This window comes from Balaenoptera musculus, chromosome 5 (assembly GCF_009873245.2).
Source record: "Balaenoptera musculus isolate JJ_BM4_2016_0621 chromosome 5, mBalMus1.pri.v3, whole genome shotgun sequence".
NCBI classification, from domain to species: domain Eukaryota; kingdom Metazoa; phylum Chordata; class Mammalia; order Artiodactyla; family Balaenopteridae; genus Balaenoptera; species Balaenoptera musculus.
The window spans coordinates 66,662,050-66,681,357 of record NC_045789.1 but is presented as its reverse complement, the minus strand read 5'-3'; the positions used below and the strand labels follow the sequence as shown (position 1 = coordinate 66,681,357).

The 19,308-nt window shown below is 42.5% G+C and overlaps 1 protein-coding gene across 1 annotated transcript in view; it reads right to left on the bottom strand.

The window, feature by feature from the left end:
* Positions 1-14,701, bottom strand: part of LNX1 (ligand of numb-protein X 1) — a 219,936-nt gene extending 205,235 nt beyond the window's left edge. Inside the window, exon 1 of the mRNA XM_036851979.1 lies at positions 14,382-14,701. The gene's annotated coding sequence lies outside the window, so the exon portion shown is untranslated. The remainder of the gene's footprint in view (positions 1-14,381) is intronic.
* Positions 14,702-19,308: the final 4,607 nt, after the last annotated feature.

Here is a 19,308-nt window from a genome sequence, read left to right as displayed (position 1 = left end):
TTGTGGTCAGAAAACATGCTTGATATGATTTCAATTTTCTTAAATTTACCAAGGTTTGATTTGTGACCCAAGATGTGATCTATCCTGGAGAATGTTCTGTGTGCACTTCTGAAGAAAGTGTAATCTGCTGTTTTTGGATGGAATGTCCTATAAATATCAGTGATATCTCTCTGGTCTATTGTGTCATTTAAAGCTTCTGTTTCCTTATTAATTTTCTGTCTGCATGATCTATCCATTGGTGTAAGTGAGGTGTTACAGTGCCCCACTATTATTGTGTTACTGTCGATTTCCTCTTTTATAGCTCTTAGCATTTGCCTTATGTATTGAGGTGCTCCTATGTTGGGTGCATATGTATTTATAATTGTTATATCTTCTTCCTGGATTGATCCCTTGATCATTATGTAGTGTCCTTCCTTGTCTCTCGTAACATTCTTTATTTTAGTCTATTTTGTCTGATATGAGAATTGCTACTCCAGCTTTCTTTTGATTTCCATTTGCATGGAATATCTTTTTCCATCCCCTCACTTTCAGTCTGTATGTGTCCCTAGGTCTGAAGTGGGTCTCTTGTAGACAGCATATATATGGGTCTTGTTTTTGTATCCATTCAGCGAGCCTGTGTCGTTTGTTTGGAGTATTTAATCCATTCACATTTAAGGTAATTAAAGATATGTATGTTCCTATTACTGTTTTCTTAATTGTTTTGGGTTTGTTTTTGTAGGTCCTTTTCTTCTCTTGTGTTTCCCACTTAGAGAAGTTCCTTTAGCATTTGTTTAGAGTTGGTTTGGTGGTGCTGAATTCTCTTAGCTTTGGCTTGTCTGTAAAGGTTTTAACTTCTCTGTCAAATCTGAATGAGATCCTTGCCGGGTAGAATCTTAGTTTTAGGTTGTTCCCTTTCATCACTTTAGATATATCATGCCACTCCCTTCTGGCTTGCAGAGTTTCTGCTGAGAAATCAGCTAATCTTATAGGAGTTCCTTTATATGTTATTTGTTGTTTTTCCCTTGTTGCTTTCAATGATTTTTCTTTGTCTTTAATTTTGTCAATTTGATTACTATGTTGGCATGTTTCTCCTTGGGTTTATCCTGCCTGGGACTCTCTGTGCTTCCTGGACTTGGGTGGTTATTTCCTTTCCCACGTTAGGGAAGTTTTCGACTATAATCTCTTCAAATATGTTCTCGGGTCCTTTCTCTCTCTCTTCTCCTTCTGGGACCCCCATAATGTGAATGTTGTTGCATTTAATATTGTCCCAGAGGTCTCAGGCTGTCTTCATTTCTTTCCATTCTTTTTTCTTTATTCTGTTCTGTGGCAGTGAATTCCACCATTGTGTCTTCCAGGTCACTTATCTGTTCTTCTGCCTCAGTTATTCTGTTATTGATTCCTTCTAGTGTATTTTTCATCTCAGTTATTGTGTTGTTCATCTCTGTTTGTTTGTTCTTTAATTCTTCTAGGTCTTTGTTAAACATTTCTTGCATCTTCTGATTTGTGCTCCATTCTTTTTCTGAGGTCCTGGATCATCTTCACTATCATTATTCTGAATTCTTTTGCTGGACGGTTGCCTATTTCCACTTCATTTAACTGCTTTTCTGGGGTTTTATCTTGTTCTTTCATCTGGTACATAGTCCTCTGCCTTTTCATTTTGTCTGTCTTTCTGTGAATGGGGTTTTCTTTCCACAGGCTGCAGGATTGTAGTTCTTCTTGCTTCTGCTGTCTGCCCTCTCTGTTATATGTTTTTTATATGCTATGTATTTTTCTGTGCACTATGTAAAATCACTAATTTAATCATTATGTCAATCCCATGATGTAAGTACGATTATAATCTCCAGTTTTACAGTGAAAGAAACTGAGGCACAAAACAGTCACTTGCCTAAGATCACACAGCTAGTAAGTGGCAGAGTCAGGATTTGAACCGAGAAAGTTGGGCTCCAGAGCCTCATGTCCTAAAGTCTAAAATCCAACCATGTTAATAAAGACGCAGATGTAGAGAATGGACTTGAGGACATGGGGAGGGGGAAGGGTAAGCTATGAAGAAGTTAGAGAGTGGCACTGACATATATACACTTCCAGATGTAAAATAGATAGCTAGTGGGAAACAGCCGCATAGCACAGGGAGATCAGCTCAGTGCTTTGTGTCCATCTAGAGGGGTAGGATAGGGAGGGTGGGAGGGAGACGCAAGAGGGAGGGGATATGGGGATATATGTATACATATAGCTGATTCACTTTGTTATACAGCAGAAACTAACACAAAAATGTAAAGCAATTTTACTCCAATAAAGATGGTAAAAAAAAAATCCAACCATGTTAAACTGGCAAGTGTGACACACCTCCACCAACCTGCACCTGCCTTTTCAGCCCCTCCCCTTGCCTCTGGCCCTTCCACACACTTTTCCCTATGCCTCCTCTCCTGCCCTGCCTTACCTTGTTAATCCCTGCCCATTCAGGGTTCCCCTCGGGCATCTTCTCTCTGCCCACCCCATCTAGGTTAGGTGCCCTCTAGGATAGGTGCAGGCTGTTCAGACAGCTCACATTGCACTTTGCTGCACAGATTTATAACTGTCTGACTCTTGTCTGCATCTCACGGTGGACTGAGAGTTCCCTGAGGGCTGAGACCAAGGCTTTAAATCTCTATGTTCCAACCTAGCCAAGTACCTCGTTTTGAGTAAGTGCTTACTATCTAGTTTTTTTATTATTTATTTATTTATTTATTTATTTATTTATTTATTTATTTATTTATTTATTTATGGCTGTGTTGGGTCTTCGTTTCTGTGTGAGGGCTTTCTCCAGTTGCGGCAAGCGGGGGCCACTCTTCATCACGGTGCGCGGGCCTCTCACTGTCACGGTCTCTCCTGTTATGGAGCATAGGCTCCAGATGCGCAGGCTCAGTAATTGTGGCTCACGGGCCTAGTTGCTCCACGGCATGTGGGATCTTCCCAGACCAGGGCTCGAACCCGTGTCCCCTGCATTGGCAGGCAGATTCTCAACGACTGTGCCACCAGGGAAGCCCCTACTATCTAGTTTTAAATAAATAAATAAGGCAGAGCCCAGACTAGGACTCAGAATAGAAAAAGGAGCAGTGATTGCTCAAATAGTAGTTTTCAGCCTGGAAATATTGTTGGTACCCTGAGCAGACAGTGAGCAGCCTATGTCCATATAGACTGGAACAGTGTTGCATGGAATAGAATCAGTAGTGTGAACCTCATGCCTTCAGTCCTGGTACTGGGGACATATGCCCAATTCGTAAGGAAGAGACTGCTCCCCACAAAGCAAAGACAGTGACAACACATACTCGCACAAATGCTTACCATGGGTCACAGAATGACTTTTTTTGAGTTTTTCAAAAATGTTAAAAGTGAATGAATATCTTCTTTACCTTCCCTTCTCTTCCTAAATAATTCAGTCCTTAAAGCTATTATGTGGAGAGATAGGGCAAGATGGCAGAAGAGTAAGACGCGGAGATCACCTTCCTTCCCACAGATACAGTAGAAATACATCTACGCGTGGAACTGCTCCTACAGAACACCCACTGAACGCTGGCAGAAGACGTCAGACCTCCCAAAAGGCAAGAAACTCCCCACCTACTTGGGTAGGGTAAAAGAAAAAAGAAATAACAGAGACAGAAGAATAGGGACGGGACCTGCACCAGTGGGAGGGAGCCATGAAGGAGGAAAGGTTTCCACACACTAGGAAGCCCCTTTGCGGGCGGAGACTGCGGGTGGCAGAGGGGGGAAGCTTCAGAGCCACGGAGGAGAGCTCAGCCACAGGGGTGCAGAGGGCAAAGCGGAGAGATCCCCGCACAGAGGCTCGGCACCGAGCAGCACTCAGCAGCCCGAGAGGCTTGTCTGCTCACCCGCCGGGTCGGGTGGGGCTGGGAGCTGAGACTCGGGCTTTGGTTGGATTGCAGGGAGAGGACTGGGGTTGGCTGCGTGAACACAGCCTGAAGGGGTAACTGCGCCACAGCTAGCCGGGAGGGAGTCCGGGAAAAAGTCTGCAGCTGCCGAACAGGCAAGAGACTTTTTCTTCCCTCTTTGTTTCCTGGTGCACGAGGAGAGGGGATTCAGAGGGCCGCTTAAAGGAGCCCCAGAGACAGGGGCGAGTGGCGGCTATCAGCGCAGACCCCAGAGATGGGCATGAGACGCTAAGGCTGCTGCTGCCGCCACCAAGAATCCTGTGTGCGAGCACAGGTCACTCTCCACACCGCCCCTCTTGGGAGCCGGTGCAGCCTGCCACGGCCAGGCTCCCGTGATCTGGGGACAACTTCCCCAGGAGAACGCACGGCGCGCCTCGGGCTGCTGCAACGTCATGCCGGCCTCTGCCGCGCAGACTCACCCCGCCTCCGTACCCTTCCCTCCCCCTGGCCTGAGTGAGCCAGAGCCCCCGAATCAGCTGCTCCTTTAACCCCGTTCTGTCTGAGCAAAGAACAGACGCCCTGAGGCGACCTACATGCAGAGGCGGGTCCAAATCCAAAGCTGAACCCCAGGAGCTGTGCGAACAAAGAAGAGAAAGGGAAATCTCTCCCAGCAGCCTCAGAAGCAGTGGATTAAAACTCCACAAACAACTTGATGTGCCTGCATCTGTTGAATACCTGAATAGACAACGAATCATCCCAAATTCAGGAGGTGGACTTTGGGAGCAGGATATATTAATTTTTCCCCTTTTCCTTTTTTTGTGAGTGTATATGTGTATGCTTCTGGGTGAGATTTTGTCTGTATAGCTTTGCTTTATAAAAGCTTTATTTTATTTCATTTTATTTTATCCTCTTTCTTTCTTTCTATTTTTTCTCCCTTTTACTCGGAGCCATGTGGATGAAAGGCTCTTGGTGCTCCAGCCAGGCATCAGGGCTGTGCCTCTGTGGTGGGAGAGCCAACTTCAGGACACTGGTCCATAAGAGACCTCCCAGCTCCACGTAATACCAAATGGCGAAAATCTTTCAGAGATCTCCATCTCAACATCAAGACCCAGCTTCACTCAACGACCAGCAAGCTACAGTGCTGGACACCCTATGCCAAACAACTAGCAAGACAGGAACACAGCCCCATCCATTAGCAGAGAGGCTGCCTAAAATCATAATAAGGCCACAGACACCCCAAAACACACCACCAGACGTGGACGTGCCCACCAGAAAGACAAGATCCAGCCTCATCCACCAGAACACAGGCACTAGTTCCCTCCACCAGGAAGCCTACACAACCCACTGAATGAACCTTAGCCACTGGGGACAGATACCAAAAACAACGGGAACTACGAACCTGCAGCCTGTGAAAAGGAGACCCCAAACACAGTAAGATAAGCAAAATGAGAAGACAGAAAAACACACAGCAGATGAAGGAGCAGGGTCAAAACACACCAGACCTAACAAATGAAGAGGAAATAGGTAGTCTACCTGAAAAAGAATTCAGAATAATGATAGTAAGGATGATCCAAAATCTTGGAAATAGAATAGACAAAATGCAAGAAACATTTAACAAGGACGTAGAAGAACTAAAGAGGAACCAAGCAATGATGAAAAACACAATAAATGAAATTAAAAATACTCTAGATGGGATCAATAGCAGAATAACTGAGGCAGAAGATAAGTGACCTGGAAGATAAAATGGTGGAAATAACTACTGCAGAGCAGAATAAAGAAAAAAGAATGAAAAGAACTGAGGACAGTCTCAGAGACCTCTGGGACAACATTAAACGCACCAACATTTGAATTATAGGGGTCCCAGAAGAAGAAGAGAAAAAGAAAGGGACTGAGAAAATATTTGAAGAGATTATAGTTGAAAACTTCCCTAATATGGGAAAGGAAATAGTTAATCAAGTCCTGGAAGCACAGAGTCCCATACAGGATAAATCCAAGAAGAAACACGCCAAGACACATATTAATCAAACTATCAAAAATTAAATATAAAGAAAACATATTAAAGGCAGCAAGGGAAAAACAACAAATAACACACAAGGGAATCCCCATAAGGTTAACAGCTGATCTTTCAGCAGAAACTCTGCAAGCCAGAAGGGAGTGGCAGGATATACTTAAAGTCATGAAGGAGAAAAACCTACAACCAAGATTACTCTACCCAGCAAGAATCTCATTCAGATTTGATGGAGAAATTAAAACCTTTACAGACAAGCAAAAGCTGAGAGAGTTCAGCACCACCAAACCAGCTTTACAACAAATGCTAAAGGAACTTTTCTAGGCAAGAAACACAAGAGAAGGAAAACACCTACAATAACAAACCCAAAACATTTAAGAAAATGGGAATAGGAACATACATATCGATAATTACCTTAAATGTAAATGGATTAAATGCTCCCACCAAAAGACACAGACTGGCTGAATGGATACAAAAACAAGACCCATATATATGCTGTCTACAAGAGACCCACTTCAGACCTAGAGACACATACAGACTGAAAGTGAGGGGATGGAAAAAGATATTCCATGCAAATGGAAATCAAAAGAAAGCTGGAGTAGCAATTCTCATATCAGACAAAACAAAATTTAAAATAAAGACTATTACAAGAGACAAAGAAGGACACTATATAATGATCAAGGGATCGATCCAAGAGGAAGGTATAACAATTGTAAATATTTATGCACCCAACATAGGAGCACCTCAATACATAAGGCAAGTACTAACAGCCATAAAAGGGGAAATCGACAGCAACACAATCATAGTAGGGGACTTTAACACCCCACTTTCACCAATGGACAGATCATCCAAAATGAAAATAAATAAGGAAACACAAGCTTTAAATGATACATTAAACAAGATGGACTTAATTGATATTTATAGGACATTCCACTCAAAAACAACAGAATACACATTTTTCTCAAGTGCTCATGGAACATTCTCCAGGATAGATCATATCTTGGGTCACAAATCAAGCCTTGGTAAATTTAAGAAATTTGAAATCATATCAAGTATCTTCCGACCACAACGTTATGAGACTAGATATCAATTACAGGAAAAGATCTGTAAAAAATACAAACACCTGGAGGCTACACAATACACTACTTAATAACGAAGTGATCACTGAAGAAATCAAAGGGGAAATCAAAAAATACCTAGAAACAAATGACAATGGAGACACGACGACCCAAAACCTATGGGATGCAGCGAAAGCAGTGCTAAGAGGGAAGTTTATAGCAATACAAGCCTACCTCAAGAAACAGGAAACATCTCGAATAAACAACCTAACCTTGCACCTAAAGCAGTTAGAGAAAGAAGAACAAAAAATACCCAAAGCCAGCAGAATGAAAGAAATCATAAAGATCAGATCAGAAATAAATGAAAAAGAAATGAAGGAAGCAATAACAAAAACCAATGAAACTAAAAGCTGGTTCTTTGAGGAGATAAACAAAATTGATAAACCATTAGCCAGACTCATAAATAGAAAAAGGGAGAAGACTCAAATCAGTAGAATTAGAAATGAAAAAGGAGAAGTAACTACTGACACTGCAGATATACAAATGATCATGAGAGATTACTACAAGCAACTATATGCCAATAAAATGGACAACCTGGAAGAAATGGACAGATTCTTAGAAATGCACAACCTGCCGAGACTGAACCAGGAAGAAATAGAAAATATGAACAGACCAATCACAAGCACTGAAATTGAAACTGTGATTAAAAATCTTCCAACAAACAAAAGCCCAGGACCAGATGGCTTCACAGGCGAATTCTATCAAACATTTAGAGAAGAGCTAACACCTATCCTTCTCAAACTCTTCCAAAATATTGCAGGGGGAGGAACACTCTCCGACTCATTCTACGAGGCCACCATCACCCTGATACCAAAACCAGACAAAGATGTCACAAAGAAAGAAAACTACAGGCCAATATCACTGATGAACATAGATGCAAAAATCCTCAACAAAATACTAGCAAACAGAATCCAACAGCACATTAAAAGGATCATGATCAAGTGGGGTTTATTCCAGAAGTGCAAGGATTCTTCAATATACGCAAATCAATCAACGTGATACATCATATTAACAAATTGAAGGAGAAAAACCATATGATCATCTCAATAGATGCAGAGAAAGCTTTTGACAAAATTCAGCACCCATTTATGATAAAAGCCCTGCAGAAAGTAGGCATAGAGGGAACTTTCCTCAACATAATAAAGGCCATATATGACAAACCCACAGCCAACATTGTCCTCAATGGTGAAAAACTGAAACCATTTCCACTAAGATCAGGAACAAGACAAGGTTGCCCACTCTCACCACTATTATTCAACATAGTTTTGGAAGTGTTAGCCACAGCAATCAGAGAAGAAAAAGAAATAAAAGGAATCCAAATCGGAAAAGAAGAAGTAAAGCTGTCACTGTTTGCAGATGACATGATACTATACATAGAGAATCCTAAAGATGCTACCAGAAAACTACTAGAGCTAATCAATGAATTTGGTAAAGCAGCAGGATACAAAATTAATGCACAGAAATCTCTTGCATTCCTATACACCAATGATGAAAAATCTGAAAGTGAAATTAAGAAAACACTCCCGTTTACCATTGCAACAAAAAGAATAAAATACCTAGGAATAAACCTACCTAAGGAGACAAAAGACCTGTATGCAGAAAATTATAAGACACTGATGAAAGAAATTAAAGATGATACAAATAGATGGAGAGATATACCATGTTCTTGGATTGGAAGAATCAACATTGTGAAAATGACTCTACTACCCAAAGCAATCTACAGATTCAATGCAATCCCTATCAAACTACCACTGGCATTTTTCACAGAACTAGAACAAAAAATTTCACAATTTGTATGGAAACACAAAAGACCCCGAATAGCCAAAACAATCTTGAGAACGAAAAATGGAGCTGGAGGAATCAGGCTCCCTGACTTCAGACTATATTACAAAGCTACAGTAATCAAGATAGTTTGGTACTGGCACAAAAACAGAAATATAGATCAATGGAACAGGATAAGAAAGCCCAGAGATAAACCCACACACATATGGTCACCTCATCTTTGATAAAGGAGGCAAGCATATACAGTGGAGAAAAGACAGTCTCTTCAATAAGTGGTGCTGGGAAAATTGGACAGGTACATGTAAAAGTATGAAATTAGAACACTCCCTGACACCATACACAAAAATAAACTCAAAATGGATTAAAGACCTAAGTGTAAGGCCAGACACTATCAAACCCTTAGAGGAAAACATAGGCAGAACACTCCATGACATAAATCACAGCAAGATCATTTTTGACCCAGCTCCTAGAGAAATGGAAATAAAAACACAAATAAACAAATGGGACCTAATGAAACTTAAAAGCTTTTGCACAGCAAAGGAAACCATAAACAAGACCAAAAGACAACCCTCAGAATGGGAGAAAATATTTGCAAATGAAGCAACTGACAAAGGATTAATCTCCAAAATTTACAAGCAGCTTACGTGCCTCAATATCAAAAAAACAAACAGCCCAATCCAAAAATGGGCAGAAGACCTAAATAGACATTTCTCCAAAGAAGATATACAGATTGCCAACAGACACATGAAAGAATGCTCAACATCATTAATCATTAGAGAAATGCAAATCAAAACTACAATGAGGTATCATCTCACACCGGTCAGAATGGCCATCATCAAAAAATCTAGAAACAATAAATGCTGGAGAGGGTGTGGAGAAAAGGGAACACTCTTGCACTGTTGGTAGGAATGTAAATTGATACAGCCACTATGGAGAACAGTATGGAGGTTCCTTAAAAAACTAAAAATAGAACTACCATAGGACCCAGCAATCCCACTACTGCGCATATACCCTGAGAAAACCATAATTCAAAAAGAGTCATGTACCAAAATGTTCATTGCAGCACTATTTACAATAGCCAGGACATGGAAGCAACCTAAGTGTCCATCATCGGATGAATGGACAAAGAAGATGTGGCACATATATACGATGGAATATTACTCAGCCATAAAAAGAAATGAAATGGAGGTATTTGTAATGAGGTGGATGGAGTTAGAGTCTGTCATACAGAGTGAAGTAAGTCAGAAAGAGAAAAACAAATACAGTATGCTAACACATATATATGGAATCTAAGGGAAAAAAAAAAAAGGTCATGAAGAACTTAGGGGTAAGACGGGAATAAAGACACAGACCTACTAGAGAATGGACTTGAGGATATGGGGAGGGGGAGGGGTGAGATGTGACAGGGTGAGAGAGTGTCATGGACATATATACACTGCCAAATGTAAAATAGATAGCTAGTGGGAAGCAACCGCATAGCACAGGGAGATCAGCTTGGTGCTTTGTGACCACCTAGAGGGGTGGGATAGGGAGGGTGGGAGGGAGGGAGAAGCAAGAGGGAAGAGATATGGGAACATAGGTATATGTATAACTGATTCACTTTGTTATAAAGCAGAAACTAACACACCATTGTAAAGCAATTATACTCCAATAAAGATGTTTAAAAAAAAAAAAAAAAGCTATTATGTGGGCTGAGTAAGGCAGTCACCCTTGCGGGGGGTGGAGGAGATATGGTGGCCCAGACAGGGTACAGAGATCAGCCACAGAGAAGGGCTGACCCGCACAAGGGCCGGAGCCTGGATGGGCAGCGTCAGAATCCAAGCGGGATGAGGAGGGCACGTGTGTGGGGAAGGGGGCAGGGGTCATGATAGCAGCTGGTTACATTCAGGGGACTGATCAAATAAGCAAGTGTACTAAGGATAATGGAAATCAGGCTCCATAAGTGTTAGAGAGGGAACTTACAATATGGAAAGGGAGAAAGCTAGGATGAGCCCTGTGGTGCTGGATTGGAATTGGAAGTACCAGAGTGAATTTATGGTTTCCAGTATATATGGATCATCTACAGAAATAATATAGATGTATATATACACACACTAGCTCTGTCCACTGAAAGACTCAGGGAACAGCAATACCTAAATTAGCAGTGAGCACACCGGGCAGTCAGAATTGGCATTCTAAATAATCCCACACATCCTGGAACCAGAGCTCCTTGGAGAAATAGCTAATTTTAAAGCTGGAACATGTCATTGTAACAGGAAGTAAAGAAGTGTTCAAATGATGATGGGAACATGTCAAAAGGGCACATTGACAGCTTGGGAATGAGATATTTACATAAGTTCAAGGTCCTTTTCTAAGAACACTTATTAATTAAAAAAAAGGAAGAAGAGTAACTTTCCAGTGGAGTACCCTAGCAGACACCACTTTAATCCAGTGATCTCAGTGAAATTTAAAATCATCTGCCGCCTGATAGGATGCAATGGGAAGAACACAACATCACTTCTGTGATATTCTTGCCAAAGTTGTAGAACTTGAATCTAAACGTGAGGAAATTCAGACAAACCCCAAGGGAGGAACATTCTACAGAATAACTAGCCTGTATTTTTTAAAAGTGTCAAGGTCATGAAAGTGAAAGAAATACCGAGGAAAGGTTGCGTATTGGAGCAGACTAAGGAGATGTGACAACTAAATGCAGTGCTTGATTCGAAAGTACTCTTTTTGCTATCAAGGCTATTATTGGGACGACTGACAAAAACTTGAACTAATCTGAGGATCCAATGACAATTAATGAAAACTTACTGGGGTCTGAGGATTAGATAATAGTAATGTATCAACGTTAAGTGTCTGATTCTGTGGTTGCATAGGAGAATGTCCTTGTTTATGAGAAATGCACACTAAAGTATTTGGGGAAGATGAGGCATCATTTTGGCAGCTCATTCTCAAAGGGTTCAGGAAAAATATAGTATAAAATTCTTTGTAGTATACGTGCAACTTTTCTGTAAGTCTGAGATTTTTCAAAATAATCTATATCTATATCTATACCTATGGCTACATCTACATGTAATGGATATCTTAGGTTGGAATTATAATGTTTTTCAGACTTGCCAGGACACAGGTACCCAGAGGCTGCTTTGGGAGGACAAAGCTTGGAGTGGCTGCCCTGAGAGTAGACTCAGGGTGTGTCTACTACATGTTGGTTCTCTGCTGAGGTGTAGGAGATGGGCATTCTCACCCCACTCATTTAGTAAAGAATGGACAGATTCCTGAATAACTAGAGAGAGAGAACACAGTATCTATAGGGCTGATCACGCCGGCCACTTGACTTATCTGATGATGGGCTCCCTGCCAGAACCAAGGAAGTAGAAACATTGAGGGTCCGTTTGTCCTCTGGGGAAGTCTGTGGGATAACTAAGGCCCAGTTCTTTGGTGTCTATCTGGAATGTGGATTGTGCAGGGGATCCCAAGTTCATTTGAGGCTTGGCCTAAAATGCTGATAATAACCACCACTGCCTATTGGGCACCTCCTAAGGGTCAGAAACTGGGATAGGTGGCTCATGTGTTCTTTTTATAATCATCACAATGGTTCTCCTTTTAAAGTATTGTCCCCATCTTATAGATGAGGAAATCAAGCTTGGAAAGGCTTAGTAACAGGCTCATTGTTATGGGTTGAATTGTATCCCCCTAGATGCATATGCTGAAGCCCCGTATCTCAGAATGTGGCTGGATTTGGAGATAGGGCCCTGAAAGAGGTGATTAAGTTAAAAAGAGGTCCTTAGGGTGGACCCTAATCCAACTGATTGGTGTCCTTAGAAGAAAAAAAAAAAATTTGGACATGCAGAGGGACACCGAGGGTACAGGTGCACAGAGGAACGACCATGCAAGGACACAGCAAAAAGGCGGCTGTCTGCAAGCCAAGGAGAGTGGCCTAACCCTGATGTTGGACTTCTAGGCTCCAGAACGATGACAAAATACGTTTCTGCTGTTTAAGCCATGCAGGCTGTGGTATTTTGTTATGGCAGCCTGAGCAGACTGGCATGGTTATGCTAGGCATCTGGTGGAGATGAAGCTGGTATTCAAAATCAAGTCCGTGTAGCTCTGTTCTATGTCACCTTCCTACACACAGGGCCTCTGCTGTGAAGATTCTTCCCACCTCCTCCAACAGGCCGCCCAGAACAACCATCCAAAATCTCACCGACTGAGCAGATCCCTCCTCTGCCGTCCCACAGCCCTTACCACACTGCATAGAGTTAGTGGCACACAACTAACTCACAATACTGTGATCAAATTGAGAGTAGGGCTCCCTTCATCTGCATCCCCGGCATCTCCCATGGAGTCAGGCACATGGTATTTAAGTAGTTAGTATGTACTGAGCACTTACGTGCCAGCAAAGATTTTACATGCATTATCTCATTTAAACCTGAAGACAACTCCTTGAGGTAGGTACCGCCATTATTCCCATTTTACATATCAAAAAACTGAGGTCAGAGGGGTTAACTGAGTTACCCCAGGACATAGAGCTAGTAGGTGGTGGAACCAGGATTCATGTCCAGGTGGTCTAATTCCCCGGTCCGTGCTCTGCACCCCCTGCCCTGCTGTCGCACTCTTGCTGTAAATGCCCACTCCCTCCCTACCTGGGGGGGCCGTGCTGATCTGAAAAGCTCTCCTTCAGTACAAGTCCGTACTTCATGCTAAGCCCAAGTGTGAAGCTCCCCTCCTGTGGAGAGCCTTCTCACACACAACCTCCCCTCTCAGGCCCCGCTCTGTACTCCTTCAGCACCTCCTGGGCATACGGTCTGCACCACGCCCTGACATGTGACACAGAGCTGGGCACTGGGGCCATCACTTAGCGACATTTGTTGAACTGGCATCCATGCCCAGGGATGGAAGTAAACAGGGATACGTAACATGGTGGCGTAGTCCTGGATACTGTGACTCTCCACATCTGGATTATCTAGGAGAGTTCCAGTTGCTAAAATTCCATCCTCTCATCAGATCGTTTGCCAGAATATGTGGCAGAGAGTGTAGTCTGGTATTTGGTTTAGAAAGTAGAGTCACCATTCTACTGAAAAGAGGCAGGAGTGGAGACGAGGTGAGCGGTCTGTCACTCACCTTCCTACGTGCTGCTGGGCAAAGCACGATTTCTCTGGACCTAAGTGTCTCCGAGGGTAAAATTGCAGTGGCAATGCCTATTTCTCCGGTAGAAATGGGACAAAACCTGTGAATGTGTTCTGAATACTGATGAAGAATAATGTTATATAAACCCAGTCACCATTAGTGGGATTACTTATGCTTTTACTGACCTGTTTTGGCCAGTAAAAAATGAAATAAAAAAGTAGTTTTTATTTTTGAAAGTAAAGGAAGAGGTGTCCATGAAGAATGCAGAAAAAAATCGAACATAAAGAGAGCAAATGTCCTGAGGCCTTTCTAGAGTGCTTTGAAAAAGACAGAACTAGATATTCCTGGGTTATTCTCAACAAGCTGGGGTGTGCGTGTGTGTGTGTGTGTGTGTGTGTGTGTGTGTGTGTGTGTGTGTGTGTAGTGGGCTGGGTGGAGGCTGGGCTGCGGTAGTCAGGGGCAAACTTCTCCCCAGTTGCCTGAGATACCACCCTCGGGAGGAAGCAGGCCTCTTACCTTTGCCGCATTGCGGATCAGTTTCCAGCCGCGTGAGGCCTCCAGGTAAAGTCCATTTGGGAGCTGAGTTTTTCTGACTCAGCAGTAGCCCAGGAAAATTTCCCTTCTCTTTCCTGTGCCCCGTCTTCCAGACATGCACGAGAACCACTCTGCCCTGGAGTTAATCAGCTGGTCCTGTGGCCCTGCTGCAGGCTGTGCACAGAGCTGATGCATAAACCTGAGAGCAGCCTCTGGGGAGCTTCCAGGGAGAGCGGCCCCCGCAGGGCAGCCACTCAGGAGCATCGACGACAAGTCTGCTCTGGTTTGGATGGGGCCGGGGCTCCCTCCAACTTCCTTTCGCTCTCGCCAAAGCCGGGATCCTTTTGTTCACCTTTAGGGCTGCCAAGTCAGGCCTACCGCACCCCTGGATGTTGTTTTCCTGCAGGCAATGGGAAAATGAGCTTGGAGCCAGGGAAGGGAAATCAACAAGGAAATAAACACAGGGTCACTGCCCCTCCATGTGCTCACCAGACTGGGACATCATCGTGCTGGGACCACTTCCTAAAGAGGCAGGAGCTGGCCGCTGCCGGGATGGACCTCAGAATCCCAGGCATCTTTTAATTTTTATATATGTAAAGAAGTGTGCATTTATATCAGAAGCGTGAGATCTGTATCGGACAAATCAAGCAATCCTGACCGCTCCAATGTCTTGCCAAATCTTTCAAAGGTTTTCCATAGGCAGCCTCTCTCGTAACCGAACACTGGCAAACATTTGTAGACAAAGGAAAAGAAGGAGCAAGTTTACGGCTGACGCTAGCAAGACTTTGAAAGATACAGATAAGACTTTTAAAGATATCCTCTATTCCTTAAAAAACTAGAAATAGAACTACCATACGACCCAGCCATCCCACTACTGGGCATATACCCTGAGAAAACCGTAATTCAAAAAGAGTCATGTACCAAAATGTTCATTGCAGCTCTATTTACAATAGCCAGGACATGGAAGCAACCTAAGTGTCCATCATCGGATGAATGGATAAAGAAGATGTGGCACATATATACAATGGAATATTACTCAGCCATAAAAAGAAACGAAATTGAGATATTTGTAGTGAGGTGGATGGACCTAGAGTCTGTCATACAGAGTGAAGTAAGTCAGAAAGAGAAAAACAAATACCATATGCTAACACATATATATGGAATCTAAGAAAAAAAAAAAGGTCATGAAGAACCTAGGGGTAAGACGGGAATAAAGACACAGACCTACTAGAGAATGGACTTGAGGTCATAGGGTGGGGCAAGGGTAAGCTGTGACAAAGTGAGAGAGTGGCATGGACATATATACACTACCAAACATAAAATAGATAGCTAGTGGGAAGCAGCTGCATAGCACAGGGAGATCAGCTCGGTGCTTTGTGACCACCTAGAGGGGTGGGATAGGGAGGGTGGGAGGGAGGGAGACGCAAGAGGGAAGAGATATGGGAACATATGTATATGTATAACTGATTCACTTTGTTATAAAGCAGAAACTAACACACCATTGTAAAGCAATTATACTCCAATAAAGATGTTAAAAAAAAATAAAGATATCCTCTAAAGATACAGGATTATTGTTTATATAAAGATTTCTTCTACTTACTCTTCAATGTCACGGTCATCATCGGCAGCATCATCGTCGCTAGCATTTATTGAGAACTTACTGTCCACCAGATCCTGGGCTAATGACCTCACCTGTGTTAGTTCATATAATTCTTTTTTTTTTTTTTTAGTTCATATAATTCTTGACATAATACTGTCATTCTCATTCCCATTTTGTAGATGAAGAAAATGAAGATTAGAGAGATTAAGTCACTCCTGCAAAGCCACCCGGCTAGTTAAAAATGTAGAAATTGCCTTTCTGGAAGGATGCTCTTCTGAGCCTTGCTTTTCCCAACAGTCAGCTTAAGCACTTCTGTGGACTGACAGCTCCAGTGATGGCCAAAGAGTTGCTTAAATAAACTCTTAGGTCTGGGAATAGAATTCTAAACAGAAACATGGCTCATTGTTTAGTTAAGTGGTCTTTCCCTGGAGTTATGAATTGGTGCTACCTTTATGTAACTTGTACATAGGACACACCTAGCCCAGAGCCTTCTCTTCTCTTTAATCCAAGGGGGTACTGCTGACTGCTGTCACCCGGCTCTCCACTGTGATTCTGATTTACCCACAAGGAAGTGCCCTGTAAATCTCTTGGCCTCTGTGTGCGCTTCAGTTATGGCCTGATCACAAATCTGTCTTTTTGACTTTAGCAGCCTAACAGTTACAGGCTTCTTTTAATCAATAATCCAGGGGATGAACGATTCTAAGTTCCAGCCTGGAAACTTCTGCTTGATGAGAAGAAATCAGCATGTGTATTTTCAGTCCTCGGGTCCTACTGCAACTTTTTTTTTTTTTTTTGGCCTCATCTTTACTTCCAACTGTTAGCATGTAGCTCTCCTGTGCAGTTACCCAGGGCAGCTGGCCGCTGGTCAAATGAAAGTAAAACCTTTTATTAGGAGACAGGGAGATGCCTCCCAGCAAAGTCCAAATTGTCCATTTTTGTAAATACATGACTTGCAACATCAGGGCAGCTGCTTGCCCTTGGGACGTTTGCATTTGGTTTGGTGGAGCTTGGGGGTACTTTGCTCTGGGTCCACATACGCCTTTAAACTTGAGGCTGGTCAGCTTTTCATTCTCAACAGAAACTAAAGACTTATTTACTGGATTTATGGCAATAAAAAAAAGAAGACTGGAAAGGGGCCGGGCATTTAGTTTAGATGTCATTTCATTTTTCTTCCCCAGTGGTTTACAACTAAACACAGTGTCCAGATATGTTTATAGAATCTGGTCTTGGAGTTCTTTGATGAGAAGAGGCAATTTATAACAGTCAAATGGGCCTTTCAACCTTATCGCATGAAATGAAAACCAAAATATTGGAAAGGACCTGATGTAATGAAGGCTTTCATGTTCCTCATCTGCTTCACAGCTTTTCACCAGCAGGGGATAAAGACAGTAGATTTGGGAACGGTCAGACACTTTGGGGGTCTCCATTAAGAAAGGTAAGTAAGGTAGATGGATTTTATTTCCCCTTCCTCTCCTTTGAGCATCTAGATCAGTACTGATTGAACTGGTTCCAAGATTTGAGTCCATTCTGGGATAAACAATAAACACACAAACCTCCAAAAAACTTTTTTTGCATGGTCATGTAACCAAGACAGCTGACTATTGGAAACAGAGAGAAGTCACAGATGAAAAACAGGACGTATTAATTTAGCTTTACAAATATGCCCTTTCCAAAGCCAGAATTACTCACTCCCTGGCAGCTCACAGCATGGGGACCTGGGTCTACTCAAACTCCATGGCTTTAGAATGTCCTTTCCATGTGGTGTGGGATGTTCCAGATGAATGACAGGCTCCAACTCAGCAGAAACCTCTAGATGAAATTTAAATCCTCATGTATTTTAATCATCATGGGAAAGCAAATGCAACTTTGCCATGCAAGGAAAAATTGCCCATTTTTAGAGTGTCCCACAAAAGTAACATGCCCAGTTATATGCAGAGAAAATGTCCTCATTTTGGGTGCATTTTGAAGGAGGGATATTAAATCTGAGCTATGTAAAATGCTAGAGGAGCTATTTCAGTATTATTTTTATTTTATTTTTTATTGAAGTATAGTTGTTTTAGTTTCAGGTGATAGTTTTACAGCAAAGTGATTCAGTTATACATATATATATATATATTCATATATATATATATACTTTTTCAGATTCTTTTCCCATATAGGTTATTACAAAATATTAAGTATAGTTCCTGTGCTATACAATAGGCCCTTGTTGTTCATTTTATACATAGTAGTGTGTATATGTTACTCCCAAATTCCTAATTTATCGCTCCCCCCCCCCCCCATATTTCAGTATTCTGTGATCAAGAAATCAGAACCTGAGCAAGCTTTCTCTCAGGCTTGTTTTTACTCTTATAAGATGCTTAGGGTGAACATGGATTTATCAAAATAGGAGGTAGAAAATGGTTTCCTTAAACCATTATGGATTGCTTTTCTTTTCCTCATCTAAGCACATAACTGATAGTTTGCCCACCCGTGCCCACAAATGGGAGAGGCAGTGAGGAGTCCGAAGCTCCACCCAGAGGCTTTAAATCCCATCTCCCATGCCAACAACTCCCATATTTGTATCTCTGGCTCAGACCTCTTTTCTGAGTTTCCAACCGTGTTCTCAGAGTCTCACTACCATCTCCAACTCCACCCATCCGAAAGCAACGCTTCATCTCTTCTTGTTTCCATGTCAGCCAATGGTCCTTTCAAACACCAGCTAGGAGACAACTCAGTAATCCAGGTGAGAGCTGAAGGTTGGTCGGCAATTGTAGTGGAAATAGAAGCAACGCTGCAGCCTCTCCCTCCAGTGGCACAGCCAATCCATGAGTCCGTTCTGACAATTCCACCTCCAAAACTGATATCAACTGCAACCACTGCTTCTATTTCCACTACCACAATTGCCGACCCATCGTCAGCTCTCACCTGGATTACTGAGCTGTCTACCAAATCTGTACTCCACATTCCAGCCAGAGCAGACTTTTTCAAAAGCAATTCAGATGATGCCATTAGCCTATCTAAAAGCCTCAAGGCTTTCTAGTGCAATAAGGAGGAAATATAAAATCCCCGACTTGGCCTGCTAGCCTTGGCATAATTTGATCCCCGCTCACCTCGCCAATGTTACCTCGGTGACACTAGCTTGGCTTCAGTTTCTTGAACACTCCCAGCTTTTCTCCATCTCACAGCTTTGCTATTCCTGGGCTGGCTTGTACTGATCTCCACCCCCCATCCTTAGCTCCCCTGCCAAAAGCATACAAACTCACTCTCTTCCTGCCTCTTTCTCATCTTTCAGGTCTCAGCTCAAATGTCATTTCCTAGAGACATATT